Source organism: Passer montanus, unplaced genomic scaffold, assembly GCF_014805655.1.
Source record: "Passer montanus isolate IOZ18808 unplaced genomic scaffold, ASM1480565v1 scaffold8, whole genome shotgun sequence".
NCBI lineage: Eukaryota > Metazoa > Chordata > Aves > Passeriformes > Passeridae > Passer > Passer montanus.
In genome coordinates, this window is record NW_024373256.1 from 11,522,810 (window position 1) to 11,536,136 (window position 13,327).

The following is a 13,327-nucleotide window of genomic DNA, read 5'->3' on the forward strand; positions in this document are numbered from 1 at the left end:
AGAGCTTATTCATTTAAGAGGAGAAAGAAGAGGATTCTTCTCCTTTCTCTACCTTGTAGGTGCTAAGAGCTTACTGTAACCACTAAAGCCCAGAGAAATTTATGCTTTTATTTACAAAAGGCTGAATGCTATCAAAGATGCAGAGTTCTCTTTTTTTTCTTGTTATTTTTTCCCTACCCTTGTAATGAAGCTGATTTTTTTCTTCTTGTTTTAGCCTGAAACAAAATAGCTGATTCTCAGGTGGAAAAATAATTAGTAACATGGGAAGCTGTATGAATTTTGAGATATTGAGGAAAATGTAGTTTGAACTGTCAGGTTTACTCACTTACCCACAGGAACTACAAAGCAGCAAAGAAATAAAACCCTCTTAGAACTTAAAGCTTTCATCGACCTATTCCCTCTGGCTGACATTTTTTTCCCAAAACTCTCTTTTCCCAGTGGTTCCTATTAGAAACACAAATAGTTTGCTTCTCTGCATAGTGAAAAATGTCATACTTACTTCTTTTAAAAAAGACTATTAAATTATTATTACCTTTTAATATGAGGATAGCACTACTGTGCAACCTGTACAGCCAAATACACTTCACAGGAGCCCTTGCACTGCCTGGATTGTCAGAGGAATGGGAGCTGTCAGTAGCTCAGGTATCACTGTTTGTTAGACAAAAGGGAGCTGCCCTCCCTCTGCTTGGCACCCCAACCAACACAGGTGTGGGGCCTGCCAATAATAACAGCAGAAGTTCTTTGTATGGGTTGGCACAGAGGATCCTTGCAGCCTCTGCCATACTCTACTGTGAAAAATTTATGGGTAGAAATTGATTCTTGGTGTTAAAATTATGAAAGAATAAGGAAGATCAGCACCCAGTGCCTCAGCAGGACACTGAGTCTTTTGTTGTTTTGTGATGTTTTGTACCTTTTGTCCATGGTTTTGTTGTTTTGGATATTTTTTTTGGTACCTCATGAAGTCAAGAGCCCCAAGTGTATCAATGACAGGGGTCAAATGGGGGCAGCTGAAGCTCCATGCCTGGTCTGAGATGTGTGCTGTCATAGGGATCTCAGGAACTTGCTAGGAACACTTGAAAGACTGGAAGGCCACAATGGATGGCTAAAAACTCCTTTGTGAACATAGGAAAGGCAGAAGAAGAGGTGAAGCTGCATTTTAAATAACAGAAATATCCAAACGTATGAAGGTGAGCTGAGACCACGAGAACTCCATTGAGTGCCTTTGGGTCAGGATTAGTGGGGTCACCACCGAGGGGGAGTTTAGGTTTGGTGTCTGTTACTGGCCCCCTAATCAGAATGAATGAATGATGAAACCTTCCTTCAGCTGCTGAAGGAGCCCTTAGACCCACAGAACCTGGTCCTCAGGGATGACTTCAATTGCCCAGGCCCTTGTGAGCTCCAGCCATGGCAGGGATCATCCCTCTCAGTGTCTGCTCCTTTGAACTGATGCCTGCACTCTCACCAGCATTTCTGATTTGAGCCTGGTTTGCCCATCCTGGCAGCAGTGGTGCAGTGCCTCCCCCTGCCAGCAGCCTCTGCTCACAGGGGCGTTTGCACCCCTTTGTTGAGTCCTCAGAGCTCGGTGCCCCAAGCCAGAGCAGGTTGTGCTGCTCTCTGTTATGGGCTGCCTCCTCCTCCTCTCCCCACCTCCAGCTGACCTGCACTGCTCTAAGGCACTGCTTGCACCAGGAGCACAGAGAGCCCGTGTGAGGAGCTGCAGGATGTGCTCACACAAACTACACCAGATTCCTTAGCGACAACCACTAACCTGTAAACTCTGAATTCACTCTTAAAGGGAAGGAAGCTGCTGCAAGCCAGGGCACACGAAAAGCACAGGAGATTCTCCAGACTGAGGTATTTGCTATTTATTTTGTAACAACTCCTCTCTCATGCTCCCCCTCGGAAGATTTTAAGTGCCCCAATTCCTTGTTAAGCCATGCCCAGTAGGAGCACCAATTTCTTTGTGCATTTGCACTAGTGACTTGTAGCTGGGCCCCTCTCCTCCTTCACTCCAGCCTTTTTCCAGGGGATGGAAGTGGCTCCGACTGCAAATTGCACTGCACTGTGAGCCCTCAAGGCTCAGTGCCATACCCAGCCCTGCCAGACTGGGCATGGAGGCTCTGAGCAATGCCAGCCTAAAACAGGGGACAAGCACGGTACTGTCACACAAGTCAGAGCTGTCTTTCTAATTTTCTCTTACAAGTCAGTATTTTCTTGGCACTGTTGCTTGTGCCAATTATATTTATGAATTCCCATTCATATGTGTGCTTTTCATTAAACACTAAGGTCATGGTCCTTCAGGAAGATAAAGTCAATTAAAATACTGTGTATTAGAAAGAAGAATAGGGTGATTCCCCTTGCTAAAATTTCACTTGCTTCAGCCAAAGATATTAAAAGCACATAAAAAAAATGTTAGCTAGAACCTTCCACTGAAAGATACTGTTTGTATAGAACATTAGTAAACAGGGGGATGTCTGCATGAATATGGAAAGTCTTCACTGCCCAGTTGCTGAAAAGTAAAGAAATCAAAAACAACAAGCCCCAGAAAAGTAGAAGCCTACAGGAAGGATGACAAGGAAACTTGTCATGGAGAGATTGCAGATAGTATTCCTACCAGAAAAATGTTGGGAAAGTAATTGCAGAGAGATCCAGGTCTTGGCAGATAGCAGAACAGGTAAGGGAAAGTCATGAGGGAAATTGTCAGCACCATGATAAGCACCAATCCTTTCCATGGCACCATGGAAAGTGGAAAGTGTAAATGACACTCCCCAATTAGTCTATACTAAAAGACACTGTTAGAGGCTATGGAAAGCATCAGGACAAACCAGAAGTGATCCAGAGAGCAAACTCAATACTGGGCATGGCAGAGAAGGGGGAAAAACACATTTAAGAACAACTTATTCAAAAGCTATTAAAACAGCCAATCACTATTATATTGTGTAGAGGAGGAAATATGCCCTGGAGGGAGTGCAAGCCACAAGATTGACTTCTGCAAATTCACAGCTGTGGTGGAGCAATCAGAGAGTCCAATGGCAGCTCTCCCCTCAGAGACGAGACAACCTGGGGCCATATGACCTCAACCTTTGATACGCACAAGGAAAATTTAATGAGAGGCTTGCTATAGAATCTGGTGTCTAGAAGTGACAAATTGCAAGCTTTGCTGACCCCTCGTGAAGGCAGAGTTTCACTCTTTCATCAGAAAAATTGAGCAACTGGGATGAGCTTGGAAACTGAGACATGAAAGGAAAGGAAAACTGACTGTAACCAGAAACAGGTTGATAAAAGCAGCTTAATTCCACCTTCTTGCTAGGTAAAAGTGAGATGGCAATAAAGAACACACAACATATCATAAGAGCATCAACACATGATTGAGATGCCATCATTGGCTGGGAATATCAATTTGCTTCTCCCCAGATCAACACTGCTTGAGAAGAGGTACTCTGGTGATTTAGTCATTGCTAAATTCAGGTAGAACCAGGAGGGCCCCAAGTGTTCACAATCACAAGAAAATAAATTAGATTAAACTCTCCCAAGCTGTCACAGCTTCCAAAAAGGCTTACTTTGGATTTTGGCTACAGGATAAAGCACAGGCACAGCACAAAGCAGAAAGCTTATCTTTAGGAGCTTGCATCTTTGTAATTGCCAGAATGTTAACTGTAGGAGATTGCAGCACTGAAAACAAGTCAGTTAATATTTCCAAGTGCCAGAAATTTTACCCAGATTTCTGACACCATATCTCATACAGTTAATAAGTTTCATGCTGATTATTAAACTGAACAATACAGAATATCATGCTGTTGGCAAAAGTCCCCATTATCATTAATAAGATTAGAAATTTGCCTCTAAAAAGGAAGAAACAGCTCTAAGCAATTGATCTGTGCCTCCAGAAGACTAATAATGTGAAAAAGCAAGTGATTTGTCCCATCAGCCTCTGTTCTAGCTCCTATTCTAGCAGCAAAAGAACACTTCTGACAATTAAAAATCTCTACAGATGGAGCAAATGTTAAGTTTGAGAAGCTTTTTTTGGTAGATCAGAGCATGGTATTTGAAACACTGTCCCTTACAGCCATCATCACTGACAGCTTCAGATCAGAAAGTAATAGAGAGTCAAACCCAATGATTTGGGGGGTTCTGCTGGAGGCAGAGATTTTCTAAATAAGCTGAACAGAGCCAAGCACTGAGCCCCTCTGGAATGTCAAGTTAGGTACCTGAAGGCAGAGACACCCAAAGTCAGTAGTAAAGCTTAAAAAGTGTAGGCATAATTCCCAACACCCACACAATCTCTCTCTCTCTTTCAAAAAAACCCACACTGGCAAATTGAGAATAAATCACTCCTCACAGAAAGTCTTAAATGACAGGATTTGGCTGCAGTGCCTACAATTCTTCACTGAAATGTTACATCATGTCACTTTTTATTGTCCTGTGTGCATGCAAATGTGTACAAGATTAGTGCTGCTGCTGCAGATGAGGAGATGAACAACTGCTCTTCCTAAGCCTGAATCCTTTAAAAAAATCATTGATATAATGAAATCTAATTAAGAACAAGCTTAGTGTCCTTTTTTTTTAATTTTAGGAAAAGGGGAAGAAGCAGTACTCAGACAAATAATGTACAAAAAACCAAACAAAAAAACCCCCAAAAAAATCAACCCAAAAAAAAACACCTAGAAAAATAACCCCTTTTCAGTGTCATCACAGCAATAAAGTTTAAGAAAGGAAAACATACCAACAGCAGACTGTTTTAAAAGATCTCACAGTAAAGTCCAGAAACAAAAACCTAGAGGAAAAGCAGATTTAAAGGTTCTGAGTACACTCTCAAACTGAGACCAACCAAACTGAGGGTTAACAATCAATACTCTTTAGGCGTGTTAAAGCTTCACCTTCTAGCTATAAAAAAATCCAATGGTGGCTCCTATATTTGTATGTGGAATTTTGACAGCAGAGCAGATATATCTTCATCAGCACTTTGTGTCTGCCTGCCCCCTCACTTCAGTTCTTATTGTCATTTTGCAATATATTAATGATCCAAATCATCGAGTGATTCCAGTTAGGCTGCAAGAGGTTCTCTGAAGTAGGCAGCACTCCTTATAATGATAGATTGCAGGAATAATGGCCTCTTTACTGAAAGCAAAACATCAGAAAACTGCCTAAAAATGGCAGAAGAGGAGGGACTGAAGATAGCAAGTGCTTCATTAGCAAAAACGGAATCAACTGTTTCAGAGGGCAGCATGACTTTATCCTCATTTCTGCAAGGCTTGCTTGTGTATTAATGATTATGCAGACATTAAACATCACCCACCTAGGAATGTAAAGTGTTAACAAAAGGTTATTAAGGAAGAGATGGACTTAAATGATCTTAAAACTTAACTCTTAAGAGTTTTTCTGTACACCAGAAAAATATGCAGTGTTTTTCTTTCTTATAACTCCTAAACACAAACATGTAAGTTTAATAACTTAATTTTATGGACTCTGGAGATGAGAAAATTGTACAGGTACTGAAAAGATGAGCATGACCTGGACTGGAGCAACCACCTGTCTGAGGCTGTCAATGGAAAAAGTCCATTGGTTTGGCATACCTTAAACAGTCTGAAACTTGAAGTGTTAAATAAAAATAGCATCATTCACAGGTTGATTAAAACAAACCGTGCTTTTCTCCCTTCCTCTCCCATTCTCCCTCCCTTTTATTTCATTGGACTTGCTGCAGAAAGGACCAAATCTCATCCCTTTCAACTGCCCTGAAAAGCTCTTTAATTGCTTTCTGCTACTGCAATTAGTAAATGCAACACGGTGGCCATTATTATATTTCCAGGTGCTCTACAGATTTTCTGACAATAAACTGGAGTGATGAAAACCATGAATGCAAAAACAATCTGTAAAATTTAATGCTTCCATTCATTAGGCTACCCGAGTAAGAAAAATAGCATTAATATGGATAAGTCCTTCAACTTCCCCCATTAATAGCTGGTCTTAACTCACAGGTGCCTTTTTAATCTCTCCTGAATTCCTCTAGAACCTAATGAATACATGTAATAATAACATCAATTCAGAATTTAATCCTGATTCTAGTCTGTCTTAAATTAGACCTCAGTCATTAAGAGATTACAGGATAGTGAATGATAGTTAATCAATGTGTTTAATTTGGCCCTATTATTTATTTTATACACTTTCTCACATAGTGACTATAAATCTTTCCCCCCCCCAAGCTTGGCCACCAGAAGCAATCCTGAAATATTGAGCGAAAAAAATATTAGATTTGATGATCCTCTTAAGTGCAGGTTAAACTATAATTAATCTCTCTGCATGTGCTCAAACCTTTCAGACCAATGCATATATGCACATATGTAATTCATACACAGCAAACACTTCAGGTAAGATTTATTGTGCTTTATTTTTTTTGTCTCTGTTAACTCTTAGCCCTATCAGTCAAGATTTCCCAGCACTTACCACAGCATTAGCCCTAAGCATCAGGAAATCACATTTCTTGGTGCCAAGGGTTTAAAAAGATTCTAATTCAGCTATTAAACTGGAGGCAGTGTGTGCCAGCCCCACAGCGCATTCACCCATTAATTCTGTCCCCTGGAAAAAATGACTACCTCTTGCACCAGGCTGATAAAATGAGGAAACATGCTGATTATGTCTGTGGCAGCTATTCTTGACCCAACCAACAGTGACAGTCATCAAACCGCAGCACCTAGAGCGCTGCAAGCTGTGTGAGCTAACCCAAGACATCATTAATTCTAAACACCAGAGCTCTCGTCCAGATACTGGAGTTCAGAGAAGCTTAAAAACAAATCCCTTTGGTGGGTGGAAATTCTGTGTGCTGCTCATAATCACTTCACTGACGGCATTTGGAAGTTATTTCTCTAGCTGGACAGGTCAAACACGAGAAGCAAAGTGCCAGTGTCTTTCACTGGATTGCTCAAAATTGGGCCTTGGATTCAATTAATAATGTTAGATGGACAGAGAACAAATGGATTGAGAGACTAGCTGGTCTCTAAGGGTTTTTTTATTGCTTTTAGCATGACAGGATGGAGGGAACAAAGTAGCTGTGAATGGTGCAGACTGGGTGACTTGTCCAGGCAGGACCTGAAAGTATATACGTGCTCAGTACAGGAAAAATATAGGGGGAAAACCAACACAGAGCCCTTGCAATCTAATCTTATCAAGTCTTTGGGAAGACACTAACTATTCAGAGGGGTCTTGGGACCTGAATTTCTTGGCAGTTAATGCATGAGATAGGATCAAGGAGGTGTCCCATAGGATTGCTGTACATTAAGCTTCCATTGTAGCTTAATGAAGGATTTGTTCCCCCAAAGAGGTGATGTACTTCATGCTGGCATGTGCACTGTGTAACATACTCTTGGCTGGAAAATTACAGCTTACAACACTGTCATGAGGCTGCAAAAGACACTCTCTAAAGCTTGGAGGTACAGTTCTAATTTCAGGGGCAGGAAAGAATGAAGGAGAACCAGCCCAAAGCCAGTGGCTTTCTTCTTCATCATGTCAGAGAGGTAAGGATTTGGCTCTATCATTATGATATGGTTGATACCAAAGCCTTACCTTGAGGGAAAGAAATGGTTTAGCACATTTTTATATTCTCTTCTCATGTAGGTTCATTATGATTATTGCCACTGTCAGGTTTAATCATAGATCCAAAGCATTCTTAAGACAGAAGATCTCTGTATAGACCTCCCAGAATCCAAGAGTATTTTGGATACAAAATGTGGGGTTTTTTGTTAAATGCTACCCTAAAATTTCTCATTTGCACCTCTATGCTCATCTGCAAACAAAAAATCCCCAGGCAGACACACATGCATTGAAGATCTCTGTATAGACCTCCTAGAATCCAAGAGTATTTTGGATGCAAAATGTGGCTTTTTTGTTAAGTGCTACCCTAAAATTTCTCATTTGCACCTCTATGCTCATCTGCAAACAAAAAATCCCTAGGCAGACACACGTGCATTTTTCAATGGAAGTGAGTATCCAAATGGTATAGGTTATGGACAAAATACCATGGACAAAATACCACGGAAGTGCACTACTCAGTCTTCCAGTTTGTGTGTCTAAAGACAAATGTGCTCAAAGCCAGTGGCTGAGTCCTGTATAGAGGAAAACCACTAAATGTTCCTGAGTATTTTTACATCTTCATCTTTCCTTTCAGGCATAAAGAAAGTGACCAGAACTTCAGTAGAGCTGAGGATATTTAGTTTGACAGACTGTCCTGAAATACTGTTAATAAATATGAGCTAAACAGCACTAAGCTCCTACAGTAACTTTTCAGAACATTCAGGGCCCACTGGGTACCCCACCAGTTTCATCTCTGACTTTTTATTTCAATAAATACATTCTGAACTCCTTCAAAAATATGGCTGATTGGAATGGGAATGGAATCAACAATTCAGTACAGAAACATCTTAGGCAAACAAAAGATTTGAATTTTTAATAATTCAATTGTTCTCCTTTAACCAAGATATTGGGGTGCTGCTTTCTAGTAGCAAGTATTTTAGTTTTGGATAGTCTTGAAATGCTATTCAGATTTTTGCTGATTTTTTTTAAATGGAAGAACTTGTGTTGCCTTAGCAATATAATTCCATGCTGTGTTATTTTCACAATTTCTGCATTCGTGTTTATTTGCCCACAGCAGCAGAGCTAAGAAATTTTTGCTTGCTCATTCTCCTTTTAAGAAATTTTACTAGTTAATAAATAAGGCTCAGCCTTGTTGTAGGGGTCCTTCCCTCAATAGTTACTATTCTCTTTCTGACTCAAAGACCAGCTGCAATGAAAACAATGCCCTCTCATTCCTCCCAGCACTTAAAAAGGTTTATAGATCTCCAGCCTCCTACAACTCAGCAGAAAACTGCTCGCACTTGACAGTCTTCAGAAATCAGCATTGTTTCCACCCTCACTAAACCTGTCAGGCACACAAGGTCAGGAAATGAGGAGAGCTGATGTCACCTGAATCATTACCTACCTCTGCTCAGCCTCTTGCCACACTCCTCTCTTCCAGAGAAAGCCGCTATACCCAAGAGTAAAGACTTTGAAGTCTTTTAAAACTGTCATAAAATAGTTTCTGGAAACTGTTTGGAGGACTACAAAGAACTCGAGCACTTCAAATCCGTAAACTCATGAATACTTTCTTGCCAGAGTTGTCAAACTGCAACAGTGTTTTGCAGGGGGCTCAGGAATATGAGCACCTCTGCAGTAGCCTCTAATAGGTGTTTTTATTTTCTGGATGTGATTCTACAAGGACAGCAATAATGAATTTTTCAAAACTATCTAGACTGTACCTACTAGTCATGCTAATTAAAAATCACTGTGCAAGTCTGTGAGACAGCTCAGAGAAAGAAGTTTGCTCTCTGAATAACATGGTATGTGCTCCTAAAAACGATGTCCACTGGAAAAGAGGAAGATTAATTCCATCATATGCCTTTGAGACAGAAACATTGTTTCTGTTCTGTTTTAAAGATCGTAGAAGCTGTTCATGACAGAATACAAGCAAAAGGCTTTTTGTGAACCAAGGTACTTTCTCTGGTGCCTGTAGGTACTCGAGATGTCCTCATGGACAGTAATCATAGTTCCAAGACAATGAAGCAGTTCTAATTAAACAGGAACATGCTGCATGCCACCGACTGCCACAACTGTATAAAGTGCACTTACAGGTCATATCTATAAAACCAGACACAAATATATGATATATATATTACCCTGATCCCTAAAGGAGAGCAGCATCGTTATTCACCTGAAATCCTGAGCTTTTCCCCACCAAGTTTTCACATCCACAGGTTGTATCACTGGGACATTGTCTTTCACTCCCCAGCAGATGTGGTGTGGCTGCTGGGTGCCCCTGTGCTGTGCAGGGTTAATGTGACAAAGCAAACATATCTCCCTGGGCCCGAGCTGCAAGTCAGCTGGCCACAAGACACCTCTAAACAGGCACTGTTTGGTTGTGGGATTGTGGTGCCAAGCCCAAACTCAGAGAGATGAGCTTTTTCTCTGCAAGGCATGGTGGGTTGAGTCATCATGCTAATGCCCAGAATATGTACCAAACACCAGCTCTGGTCTGGCATCTCTGAAATCTGCTCAAGTTTCCTTTTAACTTGACTTTGCCAGATCAAATCCATATTGATTAAAATTCTCCCTTGGTTCAACAGCAGTTTTTGAGCTGATTTCACCTGTGGTAGCTTTAGAAGCCCCATGAATTTTCTTTGGTCAGCTACAGTCCTCCCCTCCCCACTCTAAGCAGACCACTTTATAATTCTGCATTCACCCTTTTGTTAATGATAACGGTAAAAAAAGAAATCAATGGCTCAATTAACAATCAGGAATGGAGCTTCCAGGCAACAAGCCCCATGATCAATAACTTATGTTCAGTGAAATTAAAGGTACTTGTTAAGTCAAGTGTTAAAAGCTGCACACACTTAATATGGGAATATCAGTCACGAACAGTTTGGCAGTTTAACTTGAGAAAATCAGTAAGTACAAAGTTCCCATACTATGTTCCACACCAATGAGTAACTAATGAAGCATAAATATTCACACAAATTCATTTATGCAATAAATTCTCTAATCCCCCAATACACAGCAGTAGTGCTGAGTTGACATAAGCTTTCACTTTTGTTATGAGTTGAACTTTTAAATATGAATCCAAAATGAAGTTGGCAAAACCAAATTCACAGCTTGCACAAAGGTAGTTCCCAGTGGTTTGAAGTAACATCAGTGCACAATGGCCTGGCTGCTGTGAATGTCAAAATTTTCTATCAGTACAAAGGGACTGATGCTAAGATTTCTCCCAATAAATTTCTCTGATGCTGCCAAAACATGCTAAAATGAAATAAAATGCATTCATATTATGGGACAGATGAAAGCAAGGATTCACACGGCACATGATAAGTGACATGAAAACGTTTGAGCCCTTTGGAAGAGTTATGAACATGTATTACGATATCGAAATCAAGAAACCTGTGCAGATGTAATCTGATTTATCCTGTTACTAAATTCCTACCACATTTTATAAAATGGTGGTTTAGGGGGAGATTTTCCACAGGCATGAAGGACAGTGAAATGCTCAACTCTCAGTAGAAGCCTGGGTAAATCAGATGTCTCATTCTCATCTATGCAATCTAAAACCTCCCGCTTAACTTTTATACATCTGCTCTCAGTAGAGCTTTTCTTTGACAAGAGAACATTTAGAGCAATGTCAAAACTGACTCCTACATCAAGCTTGTGACAAAATTCATCTCATGGTCAATAGCCTTGTTTTTAGAGCTCCACTGATAACAGATGATTTAGCAGCATACTCCTACTCTGGGAATAGCCAAATTGAAGGCTGCTCTTCCGATTACACTGAACTGCTTCTACTCAAAATGGAGAATATTCAGAGGATAATTTATCCTTGTTCAAAACTTTTAAAAATAAATAAAATAAATGAAGAGAAATCTCTGCATGGTTCATTTTGCATATCAAGGACTCTCTCTTACTGCAATGTGCTCTATACTGCACCCTTTTCCAAAGAGCACAGAAGCCTCATGAGGCTTGAATTCCTGAAGCAGTAATAGACAATATGGGAATGGGGCTGTGATGGGGTGGTGGGGTGATTCTCTTCATTTAATGAGTTGCCCCTTTCTTCAGTGTCTTATGAACATATCCTGGGCACTGCTGACTGCACTTTAATGGGTACCTAATCAATGAAAATCAATCACCTGAAATTGCACAGACAGCGTTTCATCTCCATCAAAAATCATCTTCCTACAGAGCTCCATTAATCTCCTCATCATTGTTTAACTCAAGAAGAAACTTCTGTTTTCAGAGATATCAGCCTTTGATTTTAAATTATAATTAAAGCTGTGCAGTGTTCACTTTGCAGGAAGCAGTAAGGCTACGGTAAGTATTTGGTTTTTCAGGACAATTTTCCCATGCAGAATTAACCAATGCACCTTGACTACATGCAGAGGGATGAGCAACTGATAAATTTGAGTGTGAATAACCCTATTGCTAATAGAAAAACACCTTACTCTTTGATCTTGCTCAAGGAGCACATTTTCTGCCCTCATGTGCAAAACTCCTGCCTTAAGGGAATCAGAAGCCCATCCCCAACTGTTCCCAGGCCAGGCTGGGAGGCATATCCATGGCAGATGGGTGGGAAGCTTCTTTTGTACAAGCTACAGATAAATGTTAGGGTAGGAAGCAGACTCCTGTTTCTCAAAGTACAGGTCTTTCATACCTGCCTCCCAGCAGGTCCTTATAGCCCAGCCTCAGCACCCCATAAACTTTTGGCTCAACCTATTTTACAGGAACACTTTGAGCCCTTACTTAGCCTATTCTATTGCCCTGGTCATTTTAATCCAAACCCCAGGTCTCCAATCCTCACCCTCCTCCCCAGAATCAGGAATGCTACAAAAGACATTTCCCAGTGTGGGTGTGGTGTGTTAACCCATAAACAGGGTGACAGAGGCACAGTGGGCACTGAGAAATGCATCTCTGCAGGCTGGTGTGTTGATGGTGCCTGCTCCAGAATGAAGGGTGAGCCTGGTCTGCTCTAACAGAGAAGATGTTTGGGAAGCAGGTAGCAAAATACCCAGAAACTGGCATATCTAGGTCAGTAGAAAAGACTGGGAGAGCAGCAGGAAACCTGCTGGCAGCCAGGGAATAAAACCTCAGCTGATGGTTGTCACAATCCAGCAGGAATCCTTGCTCTGCCCAGTGGCTGCACTGTGGCCTCTCAGCACAGCTGCCCTTCCTTTTCACTGTGCACAAGTTGTCCTGCACAGCAGGGGAATTGCCCAGAGAAAAAAGCATCCTCCAAAAATTAGGATTCCATAACTAACCTAGTGGAGAGAGGTACTTGCTGCTTTTCCAGTCCAGATTAACACACCCCAGAAATGTGCCTGCAGTGAAGATTTACAGTGGTATGGGCTATCACCCACAGGGCCAGTTCTGACTGCAGCAGCTCTGGAAAGACAGTATATCACACAGAAGAAAAAACAGCCCTGTGACACAAAGCCAGCAGTGGGTTCAGCTGTTGTTTGCACTGGGAGCAGCACTGATGCTGCCTCTCATGCCTCCTATGCTAACAAAGAAATGGGACTGCAGCAGGAGTTATTACCTGCCTGCCCTTTTTTTCAGAAGCATGGGACAATCTGTGAGCTGCATAACTCTCCACTGTAAATATTTAAAACAAAGCTAAGCCATTGAATGAACAAACAAAAACACTGTAAAAGAAGTGAAACCTAATTCACAGTTACTGGATCTAAGAGTTTCCTCTGTCCTCAACTCCTTCACAGCACTTTCCTTTTGAACCTGGAACCAATACAGGGATGTTACATATTAATAC